The sequence below is a fragment of the Apium graveolens genome, chromosome 3 (assembly GCF_009905375.1).
Source record: "Apium graveolens cultivar Ventura chromosome 3, ASM990537v1, whole genome shotgun sequence".
In the NCBI taxonomy this organism is placed as follows: domain Eukaryota; kingdom Viridiplantae; phylum Streptophyta; class Magnoliopsida; order Apiales; family Apiaceae; genus Apium; species Apium graveolens.
Window position 1 is genome coordinate 90289020 of NC_133649.1, and position 15949 is coordinate 90304968.

General features: G+C 37.6%; 1 non-coding gene across 1 annotated transcript; it reads left to right on the forward strand.

The window, feature by feature from the left end:
• The first annotated feature begins 4630 nt into the window (after nt 1–4630).
• LOC141716372 (small nucleolar RNA R71) lies at nt 4631–4737 on the forward strand. Its single transcript, XR_012573084.1, has one exon. It is a non-coding gene; the product is annotated as a small nucleolar RNA R71 (small nucleolar RNA).
• Nucleotides 4738–15949: the final 11212 nt, after the last annotated feature.

A 15949-nucleotide genomic window follows, 5' to 3' on the forward strand; every position in this document is an offset into this window, starting at 1 on the left:
TCAAAAATTTCCACCGCTCCATGTAGAAATACAATTTTAACAACAAACGGGGCTGACCATCTTGACTTCAATTTTCCATGAAAAAGTCGGAGACGAGAGTTGAACAAAAGAACTTGTTGCCCCGACATAAATGATATGATCACTAGACCCCTATTGTGCCACCTCTTGACTTTCTCCTTGTATATTTTGTTGTTCTCATACGTTTGAAGTCGGAACTAGTCGAGTTCATTCAATTGAAGCATCCATTTCTTATCAGTTGCAGTCAGATCAAGGTTAAGTTTTTTCAAAGCCTAATATGCCTTGTGCTCTAGCTCCACAGGCAAATGACATCCTTTATCATAAACTAATTGAAACGGTGACATGCCTAGCGGAGTTTTGAATGTTATTCGATTAGCCCAAACAGTTTCATCTAGCTTTAAAGATCAATCCTTTCTCGATGGACATACAACTTTCTCTAAAATTCGCTTGATCTCTCTGTTAGATACCTCAGCTTGACCATTAGTCTGAGGATGGTAGGCTGTATCAATGTGATGATTCACATTATATCTCTGCATCATAGCGGTGAACTTGCGATTGCATAAATGCGATTCCTCGTCACCGATTATGACTCTTGGAGTTCCAAATCTCATGAATATCTGCTTGTGAAGAAAATTAAGCACTACCTTCACATCATTCGTTGGCAAAGCCTTGACTTCGACCTATTTTGACACATAATCGACCGCCAACAAGATATACTAATTATTGCAAGATGAGACAAATGGCCCCATGAAGTCAATTCCCCAAACATCGAAGACCTCAACCTCGAAAAGCACATTAAGAGGCATCTCATCCTTCTTTGATATATTACCAACACGTTGGCAGCGATCACACTTCAAAATAAACTGATGTGCATCCTTAAAAAATGTAGGCCAGAAGAATCCTGCTTGAAGGATACGAGCTGCTATCTTTTCTCCACCATAGTGGCCTCCATAAACAGTCGAATGGCAGTCTCGCAAGATACCCTCCGTCTCGGTGTACGGAAAACATCTCCTAATGATTTGGTCAGCTTGTTGCTGAAACAAAAATGGCTTATCTCACATGTACCAATTTACCTCATGAAGAAACTTCTTCCTTTGAGCATGAGTTAAGTCTGGGGCATAATGTTGCTCACAAGATAGTTCACAATGTCTGCAAACCATGGTTCTTCTTCTTGCACCCCAAACAACTGCTCATTGGAAAAAGACTCGTTTATCAATGTCTTATCATGTGAAGCTGTACTTGGATATTCTAACCGAGAGAGATGATCAGCAACTTGATTCTCAGTACCTTTTTATCCTTGATCTCCATCTTAAACTCTTGTAGTAAAAGAACCCATCTAATCAATCTAGGTTTCGAGTCCTTCTTCGATACGAGATAGCGAATCGCAGCGTGATCAGTAAAAACTGTCACCTTCGTGCCAAGCAAATAAGATCTAAACTTCTCAAAATCGTAGACAATGGCTAAAAGTTCCTTCTCAGTAGTAGTGTAGTTCAGTTGAGCATCATTGAGGGTCGTACTAGAATAGTAGACCACATGAAATATATTGTTCTTCCTTTGCCCAAGAACTGCTCCAACTGCATAGTCATCGCATCGCACATCATTTCAAAAGGCTCATTCCAATCAGGTACAGTTATGACAGGTGTCGTGATCAAGCTCTTCTTTAAGCTCTCAAAAGAAGCTAGACACTCATCATCAAACTTGAAAGGGACATCTTTCTCTAATAGATTGCACAATGGTTTAGAGGTTTTAGAGAAATCCTTGATGAACCGCCGATAAGAACCCGCATGACCAAGAAAACTGCGGATCCCCTTAACATAAATTGGTGGAGGAAGGTTTTCAATGACCCCCATATTGGATTTGTCCACCTCAAGACCTTTACTAGAGATCTTGTGCCCAAGAATGATGCCCTGTTGCACAATAAAGTGACATTTCTCCCAGTTGAAAACCAGATTGGTCTCAACACACCTTTTAAGAATTGCATCAAGATTTTGTAAGCACTCGTCGAAAGAATCCCCGAACACAGAAAAATCATCCATGAACACCTCCACATTCTGACCAATCATGTCAGAGAAGATGGCCATCATGCATCTCTGAAATGTGGCAGGTGCACCACATAACCCAAAAGAAACTCTTCTAAAGGAAAAAGTACAAAACAGACAGGTGAAGGTAGTCTTCTCCTGATCTTTTAGAGCGATGCAAATCTGATTATAGCCCGAATAGCCATCCAGAAGACAGTAGTATTAATGCCCAGCCAACCTGTCAAGCATCTGATCAATAAAAGGAAGAGAGAAGTGATCTTTCCTCGTGGATTTGTTTAGCTTCATGTAATCCATGCAAACTCTCCACCCCGTGACTGTTCGAGTAGGAATAAGCTCATTCTTTTCATTAGCAACCACGGTGATGCCTCCTTTCTTCGGCACACACTGAACTGGGCTCACCCAAGAATTATCAGAAATAAGATAGATGATGCATGCGTTTAGCCACTTAAGAATTTCCTTCTTCATGACCTCCTTCATGATAGGATTCGACCTCCTCTATTGCTCAACAGTTGTCTTACTTCCTTCCTCTAGCGGAATTTTATGCATACAATAAGAAGGGTTGATTCCCTTAACATCTGTTATAGTCCATCCAATTGCTGACTGGAACTCTTTAAGAATTCTCAAGAGTTTTTCCTCATCACTACCTGAAAGGTCAGATGCAATAATAATAGGCAATGTAGATGCATCACCCAAAAACACATACCTCAAGTGTTTAGGCAAAGGTTTAAGCTCGAGTTTAGGAGCTTCCTCAATAGATGGCTTGAGATGCCCCTCGGCATTTTTGAGTTCTGAAATTCCAATAAATTCAAAAGGCATATTTAGCCTTCACTTCTAAGGAGAAGCATTCAGATACTGCAACTGCTCATCACCTTCTTCATCTTCACTATCTGAATTCCCCATCAAGGCTTTCTCTAAGGCATCAGACCTTAGCATATGATCAAGTTCTGAAGTAACCACAGAATCAACCAATTCCACCTTTAAGCACTCCTCTTTATCGGTAGGCAATTTCATGCCATTGAAAACATTAAAGGTCACATCCTGATCTAGTACTCGCATAGTGAGCTCACCCTTCTGCACATCAATCAAGGTTCGTCCAGTAGCCATCTTTCCAAGATTATAGCAATCTTCTTATCCTTCTCGAAATCAAGAATTACAAAGTCAGCAGGAAAGATGAGTTTGTCCACCTTGACCAAGACATCCTCCACAATTCCTCATGGATATTTAATAGAACGATCGGCCAACTGCAAGTTATATATGTAGGTTTTAGATCAGGTAAACCCAAATTCTTGAAGATAGACAAAGGCATCAGATTGATGCTAGCTCCCAAATCACATAAACACTTGTCGAACGACAAGTTTCCGATGGTACAAGGAATAGTGAAGCTTCCAGGATATTTAAGCTTGGGAGGCAATTTCTGTTACAGCACAACACTACATTCCTCTATAAGAGCAACAGTCTCTAAGTCATCGATCTTCACTTTCCTTGAGAGAATACCTTTCATGAACTTCGCAAAACTTGGCATTTGTTCAAGAGCTTCAGTGAAAGGTATATTGATATGAAGATTCTTGAACACCTCCAGAAACTTAGCAAATTGCTTATCCAACTTTTGCTTTTGCAGCCTCTTAGGAAAAGAAGGTGGAGTATAGACCTGTTTCTCCCCTATATTACCATCAGGAGGAGTGTGTTCCACAGTTTTCTTCCTTGCTTCCACTTATGCATCCTTCTGCACATCTTCTTCAGACAAAACTTCAGATTCTGGAACTTAAGATTTTTCGGGGCTCGCAACTTTCCCAGACCTCAATGTAATTACCTTGACCTGCTCTTTTGCTTCCCTCTTTCCTGGAACTTCTGTGTCACTAGGAAGTGTACCAGGTTGTCGATTCAACAAGTCATTGGCAATCTGCTCAATTTGATTCTCCAGAGTTTTGATAAAAATCGCTTGGCTCTTGCACATGAGCCTCAACTCCTCCAATTTATATTTTTCAGTAGATTGACTTGTACTTCCATGTGATAGTTGTTGAAGTTAGAGTTGTTATCTTGGTGCATATTACGGTTGTTGAAAACCAGGAGGGTTAAATTGCTTTGATGCATACTACTGATATGGCTGTTGCACCATATTCTGATTATTGCTCCAGCTAAAGTTAGGATGATTGCGGTTGTTAGGATGATAAGTGGCTGGAACTGGTTGTTGTGACCTCTGAAAGTTGCTTACAAACTGATCTGATTCACTAGAAATAGCACACTGCTCAGTTTCATGTGCATCTGCACAAAGCTCACAAACACTTGTGATATGATTAACTCCATAATTAACCAAAGAATCCACCTTCATCGTTAAAGCCTTAAGTTGAGCAGCTATAGCAGTAGATGCATCCACCTCCAGAGTTCCTGCTACCTCGCCTTGTGGTAGTCTTTGAGATGGGTTCTGGTATTCATTAGCAGCCATCAGTTCAATTAACTCATAAGCTTCATCATAGCTCTTAGCCCATAAGGCTCCACCTGATGCTGTATCGAGCATGGGTCTAGACTGTGCTCCCAAACCATTATAAAAGCACTTGATAATCATCCATTTAGGCATCCCGTGATGAGGACACTTCTTAAATATCTCCTTATAACGCTCCCAAGCTTCACATAAAGTCTCTCCCGATTGCTGCGTAAATTGAGTAAGAGTGTTCCTGATTGCATCTGTCTTTGCCATATGGAAGAATTTAGTAAGAAACTTCTGAGTAAGATCTTTCCAAGTCATAATAGAGCCTGGTGGTAGAGAATGCAAGCAACACTTAGCTTTATCCCTCAGAGAGAATGGGAAAAGCCTCATCTTAATAGCATCTTCGGAAACATTGTTGAATTTAAAAGTGTCACATATCTCGATGAAATCTCTAATGTGCATGTTGGGATCTTCCGTTGGAGAACCCCCAAACTGGACTGAGTTCTGCACCGTCCGAATTGTGCTAGCCTTGATTTCAAAAGTATTAGCCGCGATGCCTGGTCTGACAATGTTAGACTGAATGTCAGTGATCTTTGGTTTAGAGTAATCCATCAAAGCTTTCAGATTTGCTATTGGTTCTCCCATTGCAACAATCGCTTCTTCTTCAACTTTCTCAACTTTCGAAAAAAATTCTTCAACTACTTCAACTTCTTCCTCGTCTTTATCCAGTATTCTCTTGCGAGATCGAGAATACGTTAGCATAAACGCTCTCTAGAGTACCTGAAATACAAATAAGAAAATAAGTAAGTAAAATATCCGTGTTAGGGAACTTTAACGACCATTGATGTCAAGCACATAAATTAGATTATGCACCTATGCAACAATGGTATTGCACGCAAAAAACTTGTTAGGGCGGAAATAAGTGTTAAAATTACACGCAAGTATACGCATTCGCAAATAGTATAAGATATAAATTAGATTCCACGGAGACTCTTTTTGGTTAACTTAAGATTATGCACCTATGCAACAATGGTATTGCTATCGCTCAATGCTAAGACAATAACAAGTTGAGATGTTTTTAACTAAGATTAACTAACATGCAATTAACTATGAATAAAAGTGATTGAATTAACTATATGAGACAAACATGGGATTCTATCTTCATTAAATACTTCATTCAAAGTTATTATTCTTAACCTTAGCATGCAATGGTGATGACAACTAATCAGATAACACAAAACTAGTAAACGGAAACTTTTGTTCTACGAATACCCTACTACCAAACATCCACAAAAGAGATAGAAGCTTAATAGACACCAATTATGTTGAGACCTTATATGTCTATAGAATTTAACAACATAAAGGTTTAATGCACAAGTTATCTATTGTGATTATATAGGGCAAGTAAGATGGTTAAAATTACCTACGAATCATGCATAATAAATATATAAACCTATGCTAGCATGGCAAGTTCTAAATCCCTATATTCATTGTCTCTTTAATAGAGATTAACAAACTATCTTATAACTTCACGACGCTCATAAGACGAATACGCACAACCAATACAAGGATATCATACAATCACCACATACTTAGGTATCAAAATAATTAACTATAAAAATTCATAAGTAAATCCGTTGGAACCCCATGACAACGATTAGTTCATAACCGAACTCATCGTCATCATGGGTTTCAATGAAAGCATGATAAATTAACTAAGTCTTTATAAACTGACTAATAATAGCAAAGTACGTTAACAAGAGTATTAGGTTCAAACAACAAAAAAAACAAGCATCCAAGATTAAAACTTAAGCAAAGAATCACAAGTAAAAACTAGACCTTCTTCTCTATGCTATTAGGTCTTCCTCCTGTTTTCTCCTTGCTCTCGTATATGAAAAACATCTTTTTAAGAGTCTTTAAATACCAGTCCAATTAGAGCAGAAGTCCAGGAAATCAGTTTTCTATTAGAATCAGGATTCTGAAAAATTGACCTAGCGCGGCCGCCCTGAAATCTGCCAAACCAGCGCGGCCGCTCTCAAGTGTAACGCGGCCGCCCTACCTTTCTGGAAAAAATGGAATTTTTTGCTTTTGTGATCTTCTCGTGCTGGTTTCCTTCGTGCAATCGACCGAGGCTCCATCCTAACACTCTTTTAACATAATAACAATGCAATATATATTCTTTCCTTCAAAATATACCCTGATATGTAAAACACTACAAATAAACACATCAAATAACTTGAGTACAAAATACCAATTTGAGCATTCACGAAGCGTTCTAAGTGGATATAAATGTCACTTATCAAGGTGGCCTGCTGAGGTTCTGTCCCCTTGGTAATCGGGAGTATAATGGTACCTTTTTAACATTCGACTTCGTTAAAGCCATGAATCAGCATATCAGTTGGTGTCAGTTGTGCACCCGTGTATCCCATCTGTAGAAATGTTTTGTTGGATAGAATATCTACCAACTATCCATTGTTAATTAATAATTTAATAACTGGGAAGTTGCCTATCACATGTGATATGACCAACGGATCATGGTGAGGGGTATTTATTTCTTCCAGATCCATGTCTTTATGTCTTTGAAGGACAAAAAGATTTATTTTTTAGCTCACTGGGTCACCTCCCCTACAATGTGCATTACTTCTCTTTCATAGGCTTTCCTTGATTTGTTTGATTTTTTGGAAGCGGTTGGCCCTTCGAAAATCATATTTATGACAGAGCTTCTAGGCTGAGGAGCCTTTCCTTGATAGTCTTTATCCCTTCTCTTATCATTATATTCTCTTCTTCCACGGTTTATGTCTCCATCTTTAGTGAACTTGTTGAGCCTTCCACGTAGAATTAGGAACTCAATTTTCATCCTTCAATTCTAGGAAAAAATCTGTATCGTTCTCCGTATCCTTATGAAAGCGATAAAATAAACTCTTGTCTATTTTATCAGGGTCAGTTCAAAGTGGCTTCAGCCATCTCACATCCCTATCTTTCTCAATCTCCAACAATATATGGCTTCGTGGTGTGTTCAATCGATAATATTCAATAAATTATTGTCCCACCTTCTTGGGAGGCACATCTGCTTTCTTAGACACATGTGGGTGTTTGTCTTTGTTGTCATACTCCTGATTTCCTGTATATTTTTTGCTATTCTCCTCACTTTCCAACTGAGTCACATACTTCTTCATGGACTTATCGGCTTCTATGTACTTCTCTGCCCTATCCTGCAACTAAAGCATCCTTTTAGGGGCACGTTTAGCCAATGACATTTTGAAGAGCTCATTCATCATTCCTTGTTGCACAGTTGTCATGGCCACTTTATCATCCAAATATGGGACCTTCAAGACTTCTTTTGTAAATCAGTTCAAGTATTTCCTCAGGGATTTTTTGTATCCTTGCTCTAGATTCATAAGGGATGCTGATATTTTCTCATGCACCCTCCCGCTGATGAACTGTTTAATAAAATCCTGGCTGAGATTCCTAAAGCGTCTGATAGAGTTTGGGGTAGATATATGTACCATCTTTACGCCATGCCTAATAGAGTTTAAGAAAATGCCCTTCACTTAATAGCATCATTTATAGGTTCTAACTGTAATGCATTAGAGAAAGTTATTATATGGTTCACCGGGTCTCCCTTTCCATCATATACTTTAATAGTTGGCATCTTGAATTTCCTTGTGATGTGAGTGTTCATGATATCAGCTATAAAGGTAAAGTTGGATCATCAGGATCTTCAAGGGGTAGCAACTCGTTGGGATCAGCCCTAAATGCTTCTAGAGTCCTCCTTCGAGGTTTGTCCTCCAGATCAATAACTTGAGGGGTAGCTCTCGTCCTTCCATAAATGTTAGCCCTCAGGGTCTGCCTGCCCTTCTTATCCTCCTGATCATTTTTGAGATTTTCCATCTCCGTTTCATGAGCCAAGATCTTTTCTTTTAAAGTCTATGCTTCAAAACTCTCTAATTCTTGCAAGTGTGGACGTCTGCTTCCAACGAGCTTCTTATCTCGGTGCCTTCTTCGATGGTGCACATCTTCATCACTAGATTCTTTACTAAACTCGCCGTGGGGACCGGAAATTCACGTCCATCGGGAATAGGTTTCAATCCCCATATATAATTAGGATTATCCCAAGGTTGTGGCCTACATGGTGGGCGCAGCCTAGTTCCCCAATATTGGGGTATATTAGCATCCCGTAAGTTGGGTTTCCCGTCCCTGTAAACACTAAGGTTAACATCTCAAATCCTGGTTGGGAGCTAATCGGGGCAGTCAGTGTTTGAGATTGGTGGCTTAGGAGTTGAGATTGTGGATTTGTTCCAAAAGGGGGGTCCTGGATAGAGGAATTTGTTCCTTTAGTTTGAGTTAGTGGATTAGATGTTATTACTGGGATATGTGTTCCATGGGTGGCATAAGTGGAATATGGCGTAATTTCGATGATGGACGAGATAATATGGGTAGTTCCAGCAGGAATCCCTTCAGATCTGCTTTGTGTGCTTACCATGGTTGATGTCTTCTTCCCACAGACGGTGCTAGATATTGCGGAATAAAACTAGAGCGTGTTTATCACGTGTAATAAATAGTTTATTTAATTTTATGATGGAGATATTCTAGCTTTAATGGTTGCACTCGTGACTCATGATTTAGGTCTACCTTCACGAGATTCCTATGTATATCTAATGTGTAGAGAATCAAGCCAAAACATAGTTCTAGGAAGAAGGGATCAGACCCTTTATATAGGCGTTGGGAGCCTGTGTTTTAGGGTTGGGAAACTTGGTGGGCAAGTCTCCAGATTTGATTAGGCTTTAAAGTCCTAGAAAGTTGAGATTTACTTCCTTAGAGGATTGTATTGCTTGTGGACTACTCTTTCAAGAGATTGAGTTTGATTCAACTTTTCTTTCCTAGCTATAATTTTGGATGAATTATGACCTGCAAATTTAATATTAAATTCATGGTTTGCGGGCCTTATGTCAGCATTGCCTTGCTAGAAGATTGGGCCAAGCCCTTTAACGCAGCTGGGTCTTGATCGGACTATAACTTTGGCCCTTTAGAGCCTAACTAATGCAATATTATTTACCGAGATTTATTAATTGAGACTCATTAAATGAACCACTTTTGATTTATTAAATTTCATATTTAATGTATCTTTCGGGTTATTTTTATCCACATAAGCATGTGTAAATCGACTGAACTCAAGTATCAGATAATGGAGTGCTCCATCACAGGGGTGGGTAAAAAATTAAGATAAATGTGGATTTATTTGTAGAAGAAAATTATTTTGGTCTACGAGGGATTATAGAGATGGTGATGGAAGATTTGTCCGAGTAAGATGTAAGAGACTGAATGGGTTGTTGCAACCAAGAGAAGTTGAAATTTAAGTTAAAAAGGGATTTATTTGGGCATATAGGTTGGGCTTTAAAAACTTTATATTTAAAATGGATGCCAATGTGCTAGCTGATGCATGTAATAGGGTTCAAGGGAGATCATATTTTCACACTATTATAGAATATTGTGTTCGAATATTTTAAACACTTTGATCAAGTGTTAATGTCATATATTTGCGAATAGAGTAGCTCATTTATTAGACAGAGTTTCTCATTATGCGTCAGATTCACAGGAGTGGGTTCATTATGCTCCTGACTTCATGTACGATGTTATGATTTTTGATAATATTTAAGTAATGGAAGTAACATGATTTCAAAAAAAAATCACATTCGGACACACTGTCAAGATTATACATGGACAAACCCCAAATGATACACTGAAACTAAATAGTATATATTATTACGGATGGTAATCGGGTCAGTCAAAATGAGTTTAGAAAAAATCAAACCTGAACCCAATTTTCTTTGCCAAACCCGAACCCGATTTTCCTTGCCAAACACGAATCCGAACTCAGGAAAACCCGAATCACTGCCAAACTAGAACTCGTCGAGTTGTGTTCGGGTTCAGGTTAATGGATGTCTAAAAAATTGCAACTTGATTCCCATAAACTTCAGTGAAGGATTACTAGAATCTGATTCAAGCAAAGGGATCATGGATCTAAATATACTGAAATTGTTGGGTTTGAATTAGAGGATTCAGATAAAGCAATGGATCACACTTCTAAGGATGAAATTGTTGGTGAAACAAGCCAACAATATTGGCCTATAATAAACTCGTTTCGAACCCTATTGTTGAAAACATGTTTAACGATAATTAGTTTAATGTTAGACTGTATTGTGATAGTTTGTACAAAGTACAATTATTTGTAGTACTAATATTAGTAATGCAGTATGGTATACATATAATACTACTTCAATTCATAGCTACTTCAAATTACAGGACAATACATGTTTATGTAAAATATTATTTATATATTTACACATGTTTCGGGTCCGGTGGGCTTCAAATTTAGGTTGGGACAGAATGGGTTTGGATTTTCGAGTCAGGTTCGAAATGATATGACTTAAATCTAAAACGACCTGAAAATAATTCGGGTTTAAAAATCAAACCCAAAATATTCAGATTCAATAAAACTAGATCGAATCGGTACAAATCTGGTATCCATCGATTCAATACAAATTACCATTTATATATGTTATTTTACCATTTCAAAGACTAGCCATTTCAATCACCACAAATTACTAGGTTATGATTTAGCACTAAATTGATAAATTTATTGCTAACTATTAGGGCTGCTTATAGGCCGTTAAACATGTTAAAACCGACTCGGTCCAACCCCGAATTGGGCTGACAAACTGAATCATTCAAAATCGTGGATTAATTGGGTTAGTTTTTATTTGGGCCGATAATAACGGATTGGGTAAGATTTTACCTATTTAAAACCTTAAAAATAACTCAACCCGATTCTATTATTATCTCCTGCCCATTTTGGTATATCGCACCAGTACTCCTTGGTGAGTAGCATTAGCTACATAGACGAGATAGCATAAATTAATTATGATACCATTAACATGTAGTAGAATTCCTATGTCTCGGAGGATTCTTGCGATGAGAGTTAGAATCTTAAAGATCTAGAAATTTTGTTATTAGTTTTTTACTTTTTTAAAAATTACATAATCTAGAAACATCATTAAGTAAATTATATGTACAAAAGAGTGCCTATAAACAGTTCTTACATATTTTGTTGAGACAAAAAAGAATGGGAAAAGATTTCCAGTATAATATAGCAAATTCAATGAAATATTGTTTTGAAAACTATTCCACGTTTATTGATCTGAATATTTACGTGAATATTTACGTGAATAAGTTGAAAAGAATTGTATTATAGACCTAGTGGTAGGTTTCCCTTAAATAGCTTAGCAGACAAGAATCTTTAGAAATCAGAACAACTACATATGATATGGTTGTGGCATGATTTTGTTTTTTAACCACCTGATCAATTCAATCCTAACTCTCCAATCCGTAAGGTTGAGTTTGTTATTTTTTTAAATTAACGGGTTTATATTTTTATAACTTGTACTAAATGAATTGGATAGTTAAAACTGTCAAATCTACCCAACTCACCTCATGTGTAGTCCTACTAACCACAAATAATACCTTTAAAGTGGTATAAAAGAATATGTTGAACTAAGGATATCTGATTGATAGTCACATTTAACTTTTTTTAGAATAAATTATAGCATTGTGAGGTATTTTACCTGCATTTTTTATTAGCCGAACTTTCAAATTTATATTATTATAATGATCAACCATTAATTTTAAATTTTAAAAAAAAATGACTAAGAATCACTTTTTAAAGAAAAACAACTTTTATATTTTAAAAAGTGGCAAATAACCCTTTTTTATCGAAAAGTTAAAGCAGTATATGATTGTAGAAGTATACTACTACTAATTCAATATTAACCCTTGAAATTAATGACTAACAATGAGAGTTTTTTACTTTTAAAAATTTTAGGCTAAAGGCCCATTTGTTAACCATGGAAGGAAGCTGGTTGAACTCGATGACTCGTTGTTTCATCATTAAGATTATTTGTCAATACTCTTTTTAATCTAGATGATACAAAAAGTAGCTGAACGAGTCCAAAATATTTAGGTTGTGTCGTTTAGAAACTTATTGGTAGCCTATGTCATTAACACACTATTTCTTTAAAAAGTAATTACTCCTTGTAACCTATTCATATTCTATATAATATTATATTTTATTATAATTTAAAAATTTATAAAGGTCTTCCGTCAACAAAAATACTACTAATAATAATTCACAAGTAAATAATATCAATTTTGCATAAAATTATTATTAGTATCTGCAAAGGGAAACTTCACTTAACTGAATTAAATTCTATTTTTGGACAATGAAGTAAATTAGAATCATAAAAAAATTAGAAAAAAACAAAATCGTAAAAGAATAATTATTAGAAATTGATAAAAAAATAAGGCTTTGAAGTCGGGAACTTGGATTTTTATATTGAATTTATAGATACATGCATATAGATTAAATGCATTTTTTTTTCTAATAATCGAATTAGTATATATTTCTAAGTACGTATTATTAGGTGAGTAAGAGAATTTTTAATGTGAATGTAGGGGTTATTTTTGTAATTATAGAATATGATGAACTTTACCGTTAAAAATATAACGTGTACTCATATAACTTCCCTAAATATACTTTTCTTGTAATAAATATTAAATAACTTGAAATTTTACCATTCAGAAAATTTTACATTTTGTTTACCAAATGACATCGTTCATTAGTATTCAGATTTTTAGATTTTTTACTCATACAGAATTTGACTGGCTCAAAAAATATTGTTTAGATTTAACAAATGAGCCCTAAACTTGAAAGTTCGTTCTCAGTGATTTTCAAAGTTTTAATCCTCTCAATTTGTCTACATATTTTTATGAGATTATGATAAAGACATGTAAAAATAAATTAAAATATAGATTTCGTCACCGTTATGGATTGAAAACTAGGGTGTATTAATTGTTGTATTAATTACTAAGGTTCGGGAGCTCAAGGCCTTTAAGGCCTTTAATGGCTGCTCTCGTGTTTCGTAACTTAACTCTGCCTTTACGAGATGCCTATGTATCTCTGTGAATTAGAGAATCAAGCCAAAAAACATAGTTTTGATTTGAGGGGGTGAGACCCCTTATATAGGTGTGGAACACCTCGAATTAGATTAGCTGTAGGAGACTTGGTGGACAAGTCTCAGAATTATAATGGACTTTGGGGTCCTAAGAAGTAGGAAATTAATTCCTTATTCAACGAGGTCTCTTGGGTGCTAATCCGCAATGTTTCATACCCTTATTAGGACTTTTTTTAGTAGCTGATTTTTACCACATTTATCAACTACGAAAATAGTAAATATTGTGGGTCATTCGGGCCTTCTTTGTTCCATCAGGCCTAATCTGGTCCATCATGTCTGATCAATGTGTTATCCTTCTTGGTTTGAATGTCATACATCTTCTTAATGGGTCTTGTACGTAGCCCGGGCCTTATATCAAAGTCAAGGCTTATTTATCCCTATGAAGCTGATTTACCATTTATTAATTAATTACGAAATTAATTAATATTCAGGATTTTGGACCCTTACAGGCTTTAGTGGTAGCCCAATTCTCGTAATCAAAGCGATATTAATTACGCAATCAAGATTTATCTTATTCTCTCTAGTCACCAAATTTATATTATTTCAAAATTAGAAAATCATGTAATTGGGTGTTTAATTTGCTATTTACAAATTAATTATTGAACTCTAAGTCAAATTCAATTTTATGTCACAGGAAAACCCACATTTACCCGAGGAGTCCGTTGGTGTCAATATTCTATTTCTTTGATGGGCATTAGAATATAAAATAAAATTTTCTGATTCATCTTTTAATATTTTAGATGAACTGGAGCTTAATATCAGAATTCTCCTCGAGTGAAAAATTATCACATCTATATTTTATAATATTTTATTGATTTATTATGAATACGAAAACAAGTAATTACCCTAATAATGGACACACTTTATTCACCATTCAACCCGGATATATACTTTTTAGCCAGGAAAAGTATTGGGATATTGTTGGTTATAGGCCCAATAAGGCCCATTGAACGAAGGCCCATTAAGCGGTTGTGCTACTGGGCCGAAGGACCTCCAGGCCCGCGCCGCCGAGGCCCATGGAAGCAGCCCAGGCCGAGGCCTGCTACTCGCGGACCGTTGGACAATGCAAGGGACATAACGCCCCCTTTTCACTCCCTCATTAATGGTTGGTAACGGAAGAACATTCATGGCATGATTGGGTATAAAAACCCTTGTGAAGTAAGATAAAACATACACACTCTCAACATTTTCTGCTCTTGTATTACTACCCTAATTTTACAGCCAGATTCTGATTCTCACACCGGAGGTGAATCGGGGGTCCAAACCCTCGCATTCTCTTCACTTTCAGGTACGTCCGAAGCCTTCTTCAATCCAGCCGAAGCCTGTTCATACCACCGAAAGGATCTGGGCGTAACATTTGGCGCCGTCTGTGGGAAGTACGAGAGTTACAAGTTGAGAACGAGACTATGACAGAAACAATTCATGAACATTCACCGCCGCCTGGGTTACGAGGACGGGGTTATTACGCTAACCCCTGAAGAACAGGCCTTACTCCTAAAGATCCGGGCAGAAAAGGCCGCGGAGAAGGGTAAGGCCAAAGTTGATCAAGTTGACAAGGAAGCGGAAGCGCGAGCCAAGAAAAGAGAAGCTGATGCGCTCTGGTTGAAGGCCCTGCAACTGCAGAGGGAGGAAATTGAACTGAAAGACCGAGCCTTGAGGGAAGTACTGCGGGCCGAAGAGACCGACGGAGCACATAAGGATAGAAGGGAACGTAGGGCGTATGACGAAGAAGATGAGTCTGACTCTGATTCGCATCCCCGAAGGAAGAGGGCAAAGCAACCCTACTCGTCCGATTCAGACGAGGAGCCTGATGGATTCCGCCTCAGTCTCAATCGCTTAGAGAAGGCCCTGTTCGGTGATAGGAGGCCCGATCGAGAACCTGTTGTAACACAAGAGATTGAACTGTACCGACCCCCTCCGGGCGAAGAGAGACAATTCCCCAAGATGAGCGAGTTCAACGGGAAAGGGGACCCCGAGGACCATTGTGAAAAGTATGAACTCCTGATGGTTGGTATGGGCCATAACGATATAATGTTGTGCAAGATGTTTAAGACTTATCTCAAAGGGTCTGCCTCGATGTGGTACAAATCCCTGAAGCCTCGGTCAATCGGGTCTTACGAGCAGTTGAAGAGGAAATTTTTAAAGTACTACTCGCACCTGTGCCGAAAGGCGAAGGACACCGAAGCCTTGGTCCACTGTCGGCAGAGGGCGAATGAGGAGCTGGGGGATTATCTCGCCAGATTCAAGGAAGAAGCGGGAATGGTCACCAATCTGGACAAAATCAAAGCTATGGGCTTCCTAACGGCGGGGCTAGACCCCTATAAAGGTAAAAAGCTTCGTTCATCTCTTTACGATTTCCCCCCAAAATCCCTAAATGATATATGTGAGAGGCGAGAATA